Source organism: Gopherus flavomarginatus, chromosome 3, assembly GCF_025201925.1.
Source record: "Gopherus flavomarginatus isolate rGopFla2 chromosome 3, rGopFla2.mat.asm, whole genome shotgun sequence".
Classification (NCBI taxonomy): Eukaryota; Metazoa; Chordata; order Testudines; family Testudinidae; genus Gopherus; species Gopherus flavomarginatus.
In genome coordinates, this window is record NC_066619.1 from 11,019,614 (window position 1) to 11,031,193 (window position 11,580).

At 53.6% G+C, this 11,580-nt stretch overlaps 4 non-coding genes across 4 annotated transcripts; all 4 read right to left on the reverse strand.

The window, feature by feature from the left end:
• Positions 1-648: 648 nt before the first annotated feature.
• TRNAP-CGG (transfer RNA proline (anticodon CGG)) lies at positions 649-720 on the reverse strand. Its single transcript has one exon. It is a non-coding gene; the product is annotated as a tRNA-Pro (tRNA).
• A 1,710-nt stretch (positions 721-2,430) lies between these two features.
• On the reverse strand, positions 2,431-2,502 carry TRNAP-AGG (transfer RNA proline (anticodon AGG)). The gene has a single exon. It is a non-coding gene; the product is annotated as a tRNA-Pro (tRNA).
• A 968-nt stretch (positions 2,503-3,470) lies between these two features.
• TRNAP-CGG (transfer RNA proline (anticodon CGG)) lies at positions 3,471-3,542 on the reverse strand. The gene has a single exon. It is a non-coding gene; the product is annotated as a tRNA-Pro (tRNA).
• Positions 3,543-5,264: 1,722 nt separating this feature from the next.
• On the reverse strand, positions 5,265-5,336 carry TRNAP-AGG (transfer RNA proline (anticodon AGG)). The gene has a single exon. It is a non-coding gene; the product is annotated as a tRNA-Pro (tRNA).
• Positions 5,337-11,580: the final 6,244 nt, after the last annotated feature.

Consider the following 11,580-nt stretch of genomic DNA (forward strand, 5'->3'; position numbering starts at 1 on the left):
CGGGCAGCGGCAGGTCTGTGTGCGCTCTTGTGTCTGAGGCGGGCGCTCGGTTCTTGCCTTTGAGGTGGGAGCGTGTGGGTCTGCCGAGTGGGCGTGTGGCCTGCGGGGAGCTGTGGAGCTCCTCCTGCTGCGTAGGCCCCCACTTAAGCCTCTCCCCTTCCTTGGAGTGCCCACTGGAAAGCCTCCCCAGCCTGTGCTCCAGCTGGACTGTTAAGCCTCCCTGCGTGGCTTGAGCCGGGGAGCAGGAACCCCCGCTGGGCGTCATTTGCGGGGCCATGGTGTCAGGAAAGCATTTGGGCCACCAGGTCAACCCATTGGCACCAATGGGTGGAGGATGCCGCCGAGTCCCTGTGCGGCCACCTCAAGCCGGTTCTCCCGCCAGCGGCCGAGGCCGCCGTCGAGCCTGCCCTCGCCCTGCCCTGCCCACGCCAGTGGCCCTTGCGCCACGTGCTCAAGATGCGCCTTCCACCATCGGGGGAGGCGGCCACCCCGGCTTGCCCTCTGCAGCCCTTAGTCCCCAGGCTCTGTCGGCCACCGGGGCAACCCGGCACTACTTTGAGACGCTAAGGCAGCCGTGGCTCGACAGGCTGTTGGAGAAAAAGATGAGGGAGAGGGAGCAAATCTCGCCAGCAACGAGACCTCGCGCCAGGGCTTGTCCGGGAATTGAACCCAGGACCTCTTGCTCCCGAAGCAAGAATCATGCTCCTAGACCAACAAGCCACAGCCTGTGGCTGCTGCTGGCACCCTGGTGCCTGTGAATGAACAAAAGGACACGCTCCCTGTGCTGATGAGCTTTCACCCACCCCCAACAGGACTGGGAGGCGTTCAGATGGCCAGCCAGGCCTATCAACGCCACGGGCTGCACCTGGAGGAAGAGGCGGGGGCGGGAGGGTGGGCAAAGATGGAGGTCAAGCGGACTCAGCTGGGCCGGAAGAGGCAGGGCCTGTAAAGCCAGGAAGCTGGCAAGAGACAAAGGCTGCTGCTGGGACAGGGCGCTCACTCCCTGGAAGGATTTGGAGCTGGTCCACCCAGAGCCAGGAGGGAAGCCCGGAATTTTAGGAAGCAGTCCAGGGAAGGAGCAGTCCAGGCAAGGAGGAGAAAGCCCAGAACTGCTAGGCGTAGGGTCCCTGGACTGGATCCCGCAGAAGAGGGCCCGTCCGGGTTCCCCTACCAGCCACCGAGGGCATGGCCTAGACCAGGCGCAGGGCACTGAAGGGCACGACGACGGTAGCGGGGTCACCGTGGTAGCGAGAGAGAATGTAAGCCCTGTACGCTGGAAGGGGGGAAACGCCGCGTCCCCTAGCCGGAGGGCTGAATCCCAAAGAGGAGAGCGGCAGCTCCTGAGAGTGAGCGAGAGAGGGGCTCTAGAGGAGTAACTGACAGGGTGTGAGCGCCGGTTGGGGCGTCAGCCTGAGCTGGCCTATTCCCCAGAGGAGCCACAAGGAGGAGCGGTGCGCGGACCCGTGCCGTCCCACTAAGCAAATGGGAAGAAAAGCAGGAAAAGCACCCCCAGGGAAAGATGAGCCCCCACCCCAGCCCCCCGTAGAGCAGCAGAGAAACCATGGCGAGGGCTTCTGTGGGATTTCTGGCACCCTAAGCGAGAATCCTACCTCTAGGCCAAGAAGCCCCTCCGGCCAAGGAGGGGCTGGGCACGCCCCGGAAGTTTGGGAGAAACAACAGGCCGCTGTAGGCATCAAGTTGAAAAGGACCGCGCCTCTCTTCAGCTTTCCAAGGTCATCTCCACGCTGGGTCTGTCACACCCGTGGAGCAGCAAACCAAATTTACACCCTAATGCCACTCTGACGCCACAGGACTGGGGAGAAAAACCCAGGCCAAAGTTGGGGAAAAAAAGAAAGGGACAGTGGCAAACAGACCCTTTGGCGAGGGCTGGTCCGGGAGCTGAGCCTGGGGCCTCTCGCAGCCGACGCGACACTTGGACTCTCCAAAGTCAACAAACAGTTTCTTTGGAGCCGTAGCGATCATCGTTTCGCACGTTTTTCACAAAAAAACCAAAACAAAGGAAAGCAAGCCAAGCCCCCCAAGAACTGGCAGAGTTAGCCCTCAAATGAAAAAAAGGACTCTGCCTGACTTCACCTTTCCAAGGTCTCCTCCTCGCTCTCTCCCGCCGTAAGTGAGAACCGTTCACCTGGACCGAGGAACCAAATGCAGACCCTAACGCAGCCCTCCCTCTCCGGGATGTTGGAGAGGAAGAGGAAGAGGAAGAGAAAACCCTCCATGGTCCGCTGCAAAGACAGGCTTGGCCAGAGCTTGGGTGAAATTTGGGGCCGGGGTCTCTGGCACCCAAGAGCAGATTCACGCCCCAGCCCAAGTAATCCTTTCGTAAGTCTAAGGAAAGCAGCGTTTCCCCAGGAGTTTCCAAAAGGGAGCCTAGCAAGGAGGTCAGGAAAGACACCCGGAGAGAGATGAGGCGGGCTTGTCCGGGATTTGAACCCGGGACCTCTCGCACCCTAAGCGAGAATCATACGCCTAGACCAACAAGCCACCGTGGTTGGGGTCTGGCCTCAGCAGGTTAGGCCCAAAACCAACCTTCCTGTAAACGTTCACCACTTCTAAAGGGCGCTCCTCCAGTGCCACGATACCCCAGGGGAGGGTGTCTGTGCGTGTGGCATCGGGAAGCGGTAGGTAGAATGCAGCGCCCGCGTCTTGGGCTCCCGGGGAGGGATCCGTTGAGGCCACGCCAGTCAGGAGAAGAGTGGGTAGAGGAAAAGAGGCAGAAAGTTGCAAGAGTCCTCCTTTGCGTCTGAGCTGGGTGCTCCATTCTCCACTTGGGGGGCTAGCCCTGCGAGCTGGGCGGATAGAGTGCGGGCAGCGGCAGGTCTGTGTGCGCTCTTGTGTCTGAGGCGGGCGCTCGGTTCTTGCCTTCGAGGTGGGAGCGTGTGGGTCTGCCGAGTGGGCGTGTGGCCTGCGGGGAGCTGTGGAGCTCCTCCTGCTGCGTAGGCCCCCACTTAAGCCTCTCCCCTTCCTTGGAGTGCCCACTGGAAAGCCTCCCCAGCCTGTGCTCCAGCTGGACTGTTAAGCCTCCCTCGTGGCTTGAGCCGGGGAGCAGGAACCCCCGCTGGGCGTCATTTGCGGGGCCATGGTGTCAGGAAAGCATTTGGGCCACCAGGTCAACCCATTGGCACCAATGGGTGGAGGATGCCGCCGAGTCCCTGTGCGGCCACCTCAAGCCGGTTCTCCCGCCAGCGGCCGAGGCCGCCGTCGAGCCTGCCCTCGCCCTGCCCTGCCCACGCCAGTGGCCCTTGCGCCACGTGCTCAAGATGCGCCTTCCACCATCGGGGGAGGCGGCCACCCCGGCTTGCCCTCTGCAGCCCTTAGTCCCCAGGCTCTGTCGGCCACCGGGGCAACCCGGCACTACTTTGAGACGCTAAGGCAGCCGTGGCTCGACAGGCTGTTGGAGAAAAACATGAGGGAGAGGGGGCAAATCTCGCCAGCAACGAGACCTCGCGCCAGGGCTTGTCCGGGAATTGAACCCGGGACCTCTTGCTCCCGAAGCAAGAATCATGCTCCTAGACCAACAAGCCACAGCCTGCTGCTGCTGCTGCAGCTGCTGCTGGCACCCTGGTGCCTGTGAATGAACAAAAGGACACGCTCCCTGTGCTGATGAGCTTTCACCCACCCCCAACAGGACTGGAAGGCGTTCAGATGGCCAGCCAGGCCTATCAACGCCACGGGCTGCACCTGGAGGAAGAGGCGGGGGCGGGAAGGTGGGCAAAGATGGAGGTCAAGCGGACTCAGCTGGGCCGGAAGAGGCAGGGCCTGTAAAGCCAGGAAGCTGGCAAGAGACAGAGGCTGCTGCTGGGACAGGGCGCTCACTCCCTGGAAGGATTTGGAGCTGGTCCACCCAGAGCCAGGAGGGAAGCCCGGAATTTTAGGAAGCAGTCCAGGGAAGGAGCAGTCCAGGCAAGGAGGAGAAAGCCCAGAACTGCTAGGCGTAGGGTCCCTGGACTGGATCCCGCAGAAGAGGGCCCGTCCGGGTTCCCCTACCAGCCACCGAGGGCATGGCCTAGACCAGGCGCAGGGCACTGAGGGGCACGACGACGGTAGCGGGGTCACCGTGGTAGCGAGAGAGAATGGAAGCCCTGTACGCTGGAAGGGGGGAAACGCCGCGTCCCCTAGCCGGAGGGCTGAATCCCAAAGAGGAGAGCGGCAGCTCCTGAGAGCGAGCAAGAGAGGGGCTCTAGAGGAGTAACTGACAGGGTGTGAGCGCCGGTTGGGGCGTCAGCCTGAGCCGGCCTATTCCCCAGAGGAGCCACAAGGAGGAGCGGTGTGCGGACCCGTGCCGTCCCACTAAGCAAATGAGAAGAAGAGCAGGAAAAGCACCCCCAGGGAAAGATGAGCCCCCACCCCAGCCCCCCGTAGAGCAGCAGAGAATCCATGGCGAGGGCTTGTGTGGGATTTCTGGCACCCTAAGAGAGAATCCTACCTCTAGGCCAAGAAGCCCCTCCGGCCAAGGAGGGGCTGGGCACGCCCCGGAAGTTTGAGAGAAACAACAGGCCACTGTAGGCATCAAGTTGAAAAGGACCGCGCCTCTCTTCAGCTTTCCAAGGTCATCTCCACGCTGGGTCTGTCACACCCGTGGAGCAGCAAACCAAATTTACACCCTAATGCCACTCTGACGCCACAGGACTGGGGAGAAAAACCCAGGCCAAAGTTGGGGAAAAAAAGAAAGGGACAGTGGCAAACAGACCCTTTGGCGAGGGCTGGTCCGGGAGCTGAGCCTGGGGCCTCTCGCAGCCGACGCGACACTTGGACTCGCCAAAGTCAACAAACCGTTTCTTTGGAGCCGTAGCGATCATCGTTTCGCACGTTTTTCGCAACCAAACCAAAGCAAAGGAAAGCAAGCCAAGCCCCCCAAGAACTGGCAGAGTTAGCCCTCAAATGAAAAAGAGGACTCTGCCTGACTTCACCTTTCCAAGGTCTCCTCCTCGCTCTCTCCCGCCGTAAGTGAGAACCGTTCACCTGGACCGAGGAACCAAATGCAGACCCTAACGCAGCCCTCCCTCTCCGGGATATTGGAGAGGAAGAGGAAGAGGAAGAGAAAACCCTCCATGGTCCGCTGCAAAGACAGGCTTGGCCAGGGCTTGGGTGAAATTTGGGGCCGGGGTCTCTGGCACCCAAGAGCAGACTCACGCCCCAGCCCAAGTAATCCTTTCGTAAGTCTAAGGAAAGCAGCGTTTCCCCAGGAGTTTCCAAAAGGGAGCCTGGCAAGGAGGTCAGGAAAGACACCCAGAGAGAGATGAGGCGGGCTTGTCCGGGATTTGAACCCGGGACCTCTCGCACCCTAAGCGAGAATCATACGCCTAGACCAACAAGCCACCTTGTTTGGGGTCTGGCCTCAGCAGGTTAGGCCCAAAACCAACCTTCCTGTAAACGTTCACCACTTCTAAAGGGCGCTCCTCCAGTGCCACGATACCCCAGGGGAGGGTGTCTGTGCGTGTGGCGTCGGGCAGCGGTAGGTAGAATGCAGCGCCCGCGTCTTGGGCTCCCGAGGAGGGATCCGTTGAGGCCACGCCAGTCAGGAGAAGAGTGGGTAGAGGAAAAGAGGCAGAAAGTTGCAAGAGTCCTCCTTTGCGTCTGAGCTGGGTGCTCCATTCTCCACTTGGGGGGCTAGCCCTGCGAGCTGGGCGGATAGAGTGCAGGCAGCAGCAGGTCTGTGTGCGCTCTTGTGTCTGAGGTGGGCGCTCGGTTCTTGCCTTCGAGGTGGGAGCGTGTGGGTCTGCCGAGTGGGCGTGTGGCCTGCGGGGAGCTGTGGAGCTCCTCCTGCTGCGTAGGCCCCCACTTAAGCCTCTCCCCTTCCTTGGAGTGCCCACTGGAAAGCCTCCATGTTTGAAAACCCTCCATGGTCCGTTGCAAATACAGTCTTGGCCATGGTTTGGATGAAATTTGGGGCCGGGGTCTCTTGCGCCCAAATGCAGACTCATGCCCCAGTCTAACTAATCCTTTCGTAAGTCTAAGGCCTGGTCTACACTACGTGTTTAACCCGATTTTAGCAGCGTTATACCATTTTAATGCTGTACCCGTCCACACTACATTGCCCTATATATTGATATGAAGGGCTCTTTAATCGGTTTCTGTACTCCTCCCTGACGAGACGAATAGCACTAAAATCAGTATTACCATATCGGATTAGGGTTAGTGTGGCTGCAACTCGACGTTATTGGCCTCCAGGCGGTATCCCACAGTGCACCACTGTGATCTCTCTGGACAGCAATCTCAGCTCGGATGCAGTGGCCAGGTAAACAGGAAAAGCCCCGCAAAATTTTGTTTTTCATTTCCTGTTTTCCCAGCATGGAGCTCTGATCATCACGGGTGGCAATCAGTACCAAATCCAAAAAGAGCTCCAGCATGGACTGTACGGAAGATACTGAATCTGATCGCTTTATAGGGAAACAAATCTGTTCTATCAAAGCTCCGTTACAGAAGACAAAATGCCAAAGCCTTTGAAAAAAAAATCTACAGGCTACACAGTGCTGCGTGACAAGCGTAACGGGAAGCCAGAGACTCAAATGAACACTCGTGGAGGGAGGGAGGGGTACTGAGGACTCCAGCTATCCCACAGTCCCCAGCAGTATCTGAAAAGTATTTGCATTCTTGGCTGAGCTTCCAATGCCTGTAGGTTCAAACACATTGTCCTCCGTGGTGCAAGGAATAGCTCCTCAATTTACTCCCCCCCCCACGTGAAAGAAAAGGGAAAGAAATCGTTTCTTGATTTCTTTCAATGTCACCCTATGTCTACTGAATGCTGCTGGTAGACGCGATGCTTCAGCAGTGAAGAGCAGTATCTGCTCCTCTGTCCTCCCCGGTGGCAGACGGTGCAGTGGTAACCGTTCTTCTTATCAACCCATGAGTGCTCCTGGCTGGCTTCAGGTGAGGCTGGCCGGGGGCGCCTTGGTGAAAATAGGAATGATTCTCAGTCATTCCCAGTAGATGGTACAGAACAGCTGGTAACCATCTTCATCATAGCCACTTGGGGCTGAGCTCCATCAGCCCCCTCCCTTTCCTGTGTAAAGAAAAGATTCTGTCCTGCCTGGACTATCATAGCAGCGGCATGCTGGGCTCCTTTCCCCAGCACCGCTTAATGTCCTACCTGGACTGTCATAGCACGGGGAGGCTGCCTCCCCCTCATTTTATCTCACTGACAAGTCACTGTTTCTTATTCCTGCATTCTTTATAACTTCATGACACAAAAGAGGGGGAACACTGCCACGGTAGCTCAGGAAGGTTGCGGGAGGAGGGAAACAACGGGTGGGATTGATGCAGGGGCACCCCCCATGAATAGCATGTAGCTCATCATTTCTACGGGATCTGACACGGAGCAGCTGTGCTCTCTGATACACTGCTTCTCTAGTACACTTACCCCATATTCTAGGCAGGACTGACTCTATATTTAGAAACCATAAAGGAGGGATTGACTCGGGGAGTCATTCCCAGTTTTGCTTTTGCGCTCCCCGCCGATCTCAGCCAGGAGCACCCAGGATAGCAGCAGACAGTACAGAAGGACAGATAACCATCATCTCATTGTCAAATTACACTGTCAGCAGACGGTACAGAACAACTGGTAACCATCTCTGCTATCATGCAAAAGCAAATGAATGCTGTTGTGTAGCGCAGGAGTATTGCCTCTGTCCGCGGCATCCAGTACACATATGGTGACTGTAAAAAAAATAGTTGAACGGGCTCCATGGTTGCCGTGCTATGGCTTCTGCCAGGGCAATCCAGGGAAAAAGGGCGCGAAATGATTGACTGCCGTTGCTTTCCCGGAGGAAGGAATGACTGACGACATTTACCTAGAACCACCCGCAACAATGATTTTTGCCCCATCAGCCACTGGACTCTCAACCCAGAATTCTAAAGGGCGGGGGAGACTGCGGGAACTATGGGATAGCTACGGAATAGCTACTCACAGTGCAATGCTCTGGAAATCGACGCTAGCCTCGGACCATGGATGCACACCGCCGAATTAATGTGCTTAGTATGGCTGCATGCACTCGACTTTATATAATCTGTTTTATAAAACCAGTTTATGTAAAATCGGAATTATCCCGTAGTGTAGACGTACCCTAAGGAAAGTAGCGTTCCCCCAGGAGTTTCCAAAAGGGAGTCCGGTAAGGGGCTGGAAACGTGAAAGTAGATCATGAAACACACCCTGAGGGAGAGCTTGTCCATTTTTTGAACCGCAGGACCGCTTGAGGCTACGCCACTGAGAAATACGGGTAGACAGGGCAGGGCGAGAGGAGGCTGGTCGGTGTCCTCGGCCACTGGCGGGGGAACCAGCTTGAGATGGCCGCACAGGGAGTCGGCGACATCCTCCACCCTTTGGACCCAAAGGGTTGACCTAATGGCCCAAATGCTTTCCTGACGCTATGTCGCAGGGAGGCTTAACTGTCCAGGTGGAGCACAGGCTGGGAAGGCTTTCCAGTGGACACCTCAAGGAAGAGGAGAGGCTTAAGTGGGGGCCTACACAGCTGTAGGAGCTCGACAGTTCTCCGGAGGCGAAACGCCCACTCTCCAGACCCACACTCTCCCACCCCGAAGACACGAACCGAGTGCCCGGCTCAGAAACAAAATCGCACATAAACCTGGCAGTGCCTGCACCCTATCCGCCCAGCTCTCAGGGCTAGCCCCCCAAGTGGAGAACAGAGCAACCAGCTCAGAAAGGAGGACTCTTGCAACTTTCTGGCTCTTTTCTTCTACCCACTCTTCTCCTGATTGGCATGGCCTCAACATATGTCTCCCTGGGAGCCGAAGACGCAGTCGCTTAATTCTGCCTACCAGTGCCCGATGGCACATGCACCGACACCATTGCCTGGGCTTTCGTGGCACTGGAGGAGCACCGTTTGGAAGTGGTGAGCATTTACCTCTTTCTCTCAAAGGAATAATCATGCTGCAGGTTCAGCCTACTGGGGATCATGCATCCTAGCACAAGCCACAGAGGGAAGATTAATAGCTGAGCTGTATGAAAGGGTGGCTGTGCTTTCTGTTTGGAACTCCTAGCAAGGGGAGAGGCTTAAAGGTCTCCATCCACAGGATGCTGTGGTTGTAAAGTCCCTGGAGCCCATTTACCTACCAGGGAGAGTCAGACTTCACAACCTCCAGGGCAAGAACAGAGCTCCCAGCTCTGCCAGAAATGTGATGCTGTAGTTGGGTTTCCTGGATCCAATCCATCCAGCTGTCAGGGGCAACCCCCCAAATCGAGAAAGGAACACACAGCTCAGCCAGAAAGGGGAATGGTTTCAGCTTTCTCTTAGTTTTCTTGTTCTGAATTGTCCCCTAGTGGATAGATCACTAGTCTGGTTTCTATTGACGGGTATTTAGTTGTTTATCTTTTTTTATATAGCACTCATCACTAAATGGTCTATCTCAGGTGTGCTGGATAATTTTGGGTAGTTCATACCACCTTTCAGGTCTTCAGTTTGTCTATAATGTAGTGATCATTCTGGCATCACTTGTAGGGTATTCTGATGTCTATGGAAGAAAAATTTCTTTTATAAATGTTCATCAGTAGTCATACAGGTGTTCTGGAAAGATGTTTTATTAAAAAATATATTCATAATCTGTTACATGTCTTCTACTTTTTTCCCCATAGTCTGGTATCCTAATTAAGCAGCTGCTGTACTCTCAATGGAAATGAATATGGGTTACTTAATTTGTTTTCAAAGGTTTGTAAGCCAGGTCTTATTGGTCTATACTTCTAACAGCTATCTTCTGGAGCATCAATTACTTTCTGAGCCAACATATATCATCTTTAACACCCTAAAAGTCCATACGATTAATTTGTGAAAGCTTGTGGATTATAGTGGACTATTTAAAGTGATTAATTTATATAATGAGGGTTTTTTTAATGGTATATCCTGTAGTAAATGAATCCTAAATGTTTGGCTATAGTCATTTAAAAATTCACAGATAATACTTAAACAGGATTGGATTATGAAAACTAGGTGCAGTGAGCCAGAATTGAACTAATATAATAATTCTGTCTACCTGACCTTTTAGGACCTTATATTTAATGTTTATGGTCCGTATGTGTAGACTTCAAAGTTGTCCTGCTTTTCTCCTCTGTAAAAATAGGTGCAAACATTAGAAACTTGGGTGGGAAATTTCAGATTTGAGCTCTTAGTGTTGTCAGAAAGCAAGGCTGTTGTGGTGGAACAAACTCCTGTCTGTACTGGTGAACCAAGCAGCACCATTGCTTTGCCTGGTATTATCCCTGTAAGGGAATGCTCTCCCAGAGGATTTCCACATACTATCCCTAAGATATGATGATACAGCTCCCCAGTTGGTGTGTATCACTGTACATCTCTACCTCGATATAATGCTGTCCTCAGGAGACAAAAAATCTTACTGCATTATATTTGAAACTGTGTTATAACGAACTTGATTTGATCCACCGGAATGCACAGCCCCCTCACCTCGGAACCACTGCTTTGTCGCATTATATCCAAATTTGTGTTATATCGGGTCGTGTTATATCAGGGTGGAGGTGTATTTCAACGGGCTTTTTGGGGATGAACTAATTTACTCTATCTGATGCTCTGGGCCAAATAGTCTAAAATAATTTCCTTCCCCTATACAAAAGGCATTCCATGAAAAATGCACCTGGAGTACAATTTATTGGTCTCACTAACAAAGCCCTGTATACTAGGTTCAAGCAAAGACTACAGTGATGTACACTGACAGACTATTTCCAGTGAGCTTTCTTATTCATTATGTAGAACACTGGAATGTTTCAGCAATTTGTCAAGGCAAATTAATGGATTTCTAATGGTTTGTATTCAAATTTGAACCAAATTGCAAGTGAACTGAGCCTGATGGAGCTTTCTGAACTCCCCTCAGTAGCTCCCTGAAGGCTGGTTATGCAGGTATACTGTATCATGAGTTCTACCAGCCTGAATTTTAGTTAATCACATTCCATTTAATTGTGGCAAGGGACAGAGTTTCAGGGTAAAACCAAGAAGTTGGTTCATTTTAAGTAGACAGGACCCTGAAAACAGTAGAAAAGATACCTGCCACTCATTTTCTACAGAGACTGAAAACAATTGGCACATCTCATTTCTGTCTCCTAAGGTGATTGGGTTCTCAGTAAGAATGTTGACTCTGTTTGGCACTGGCCTACCAATTAACAAGGAAGGGTCCATTACAGCTGGATCCACTTGTCCACTGAGGTCTGAAACAGTGGGTATTTAGAACAGATGACATGAGCCAGAGATCACTTGCCATGTGTCCAGACCCACCTGAGCTAGTGATGCATCCTGCAAAGTGAACACACATGAACTTTACTACCATAAATTGATATTCAAATCAAAATGGCCAAGTGGGCTTTAAAATTTAAAAACATAAAACAATGATCTGAAATGTACAGAAACAGTTAAACCCTTGCCCTAGCCAGGCTTGCTGGATAAAGGAGGAGAGAATCTTCCTCCCCTTTCCCACCTTCCTCCAGAACTATCTCCAAGAAGAAGCAAGCAAATCCTTTTATCTTGCCTGCTGTGCCTTGCTTCTGCCTGCTCCCCACCCTTCTAGCCATTGGATGACCAAACCATATTGGTTCTGCATGCAGCT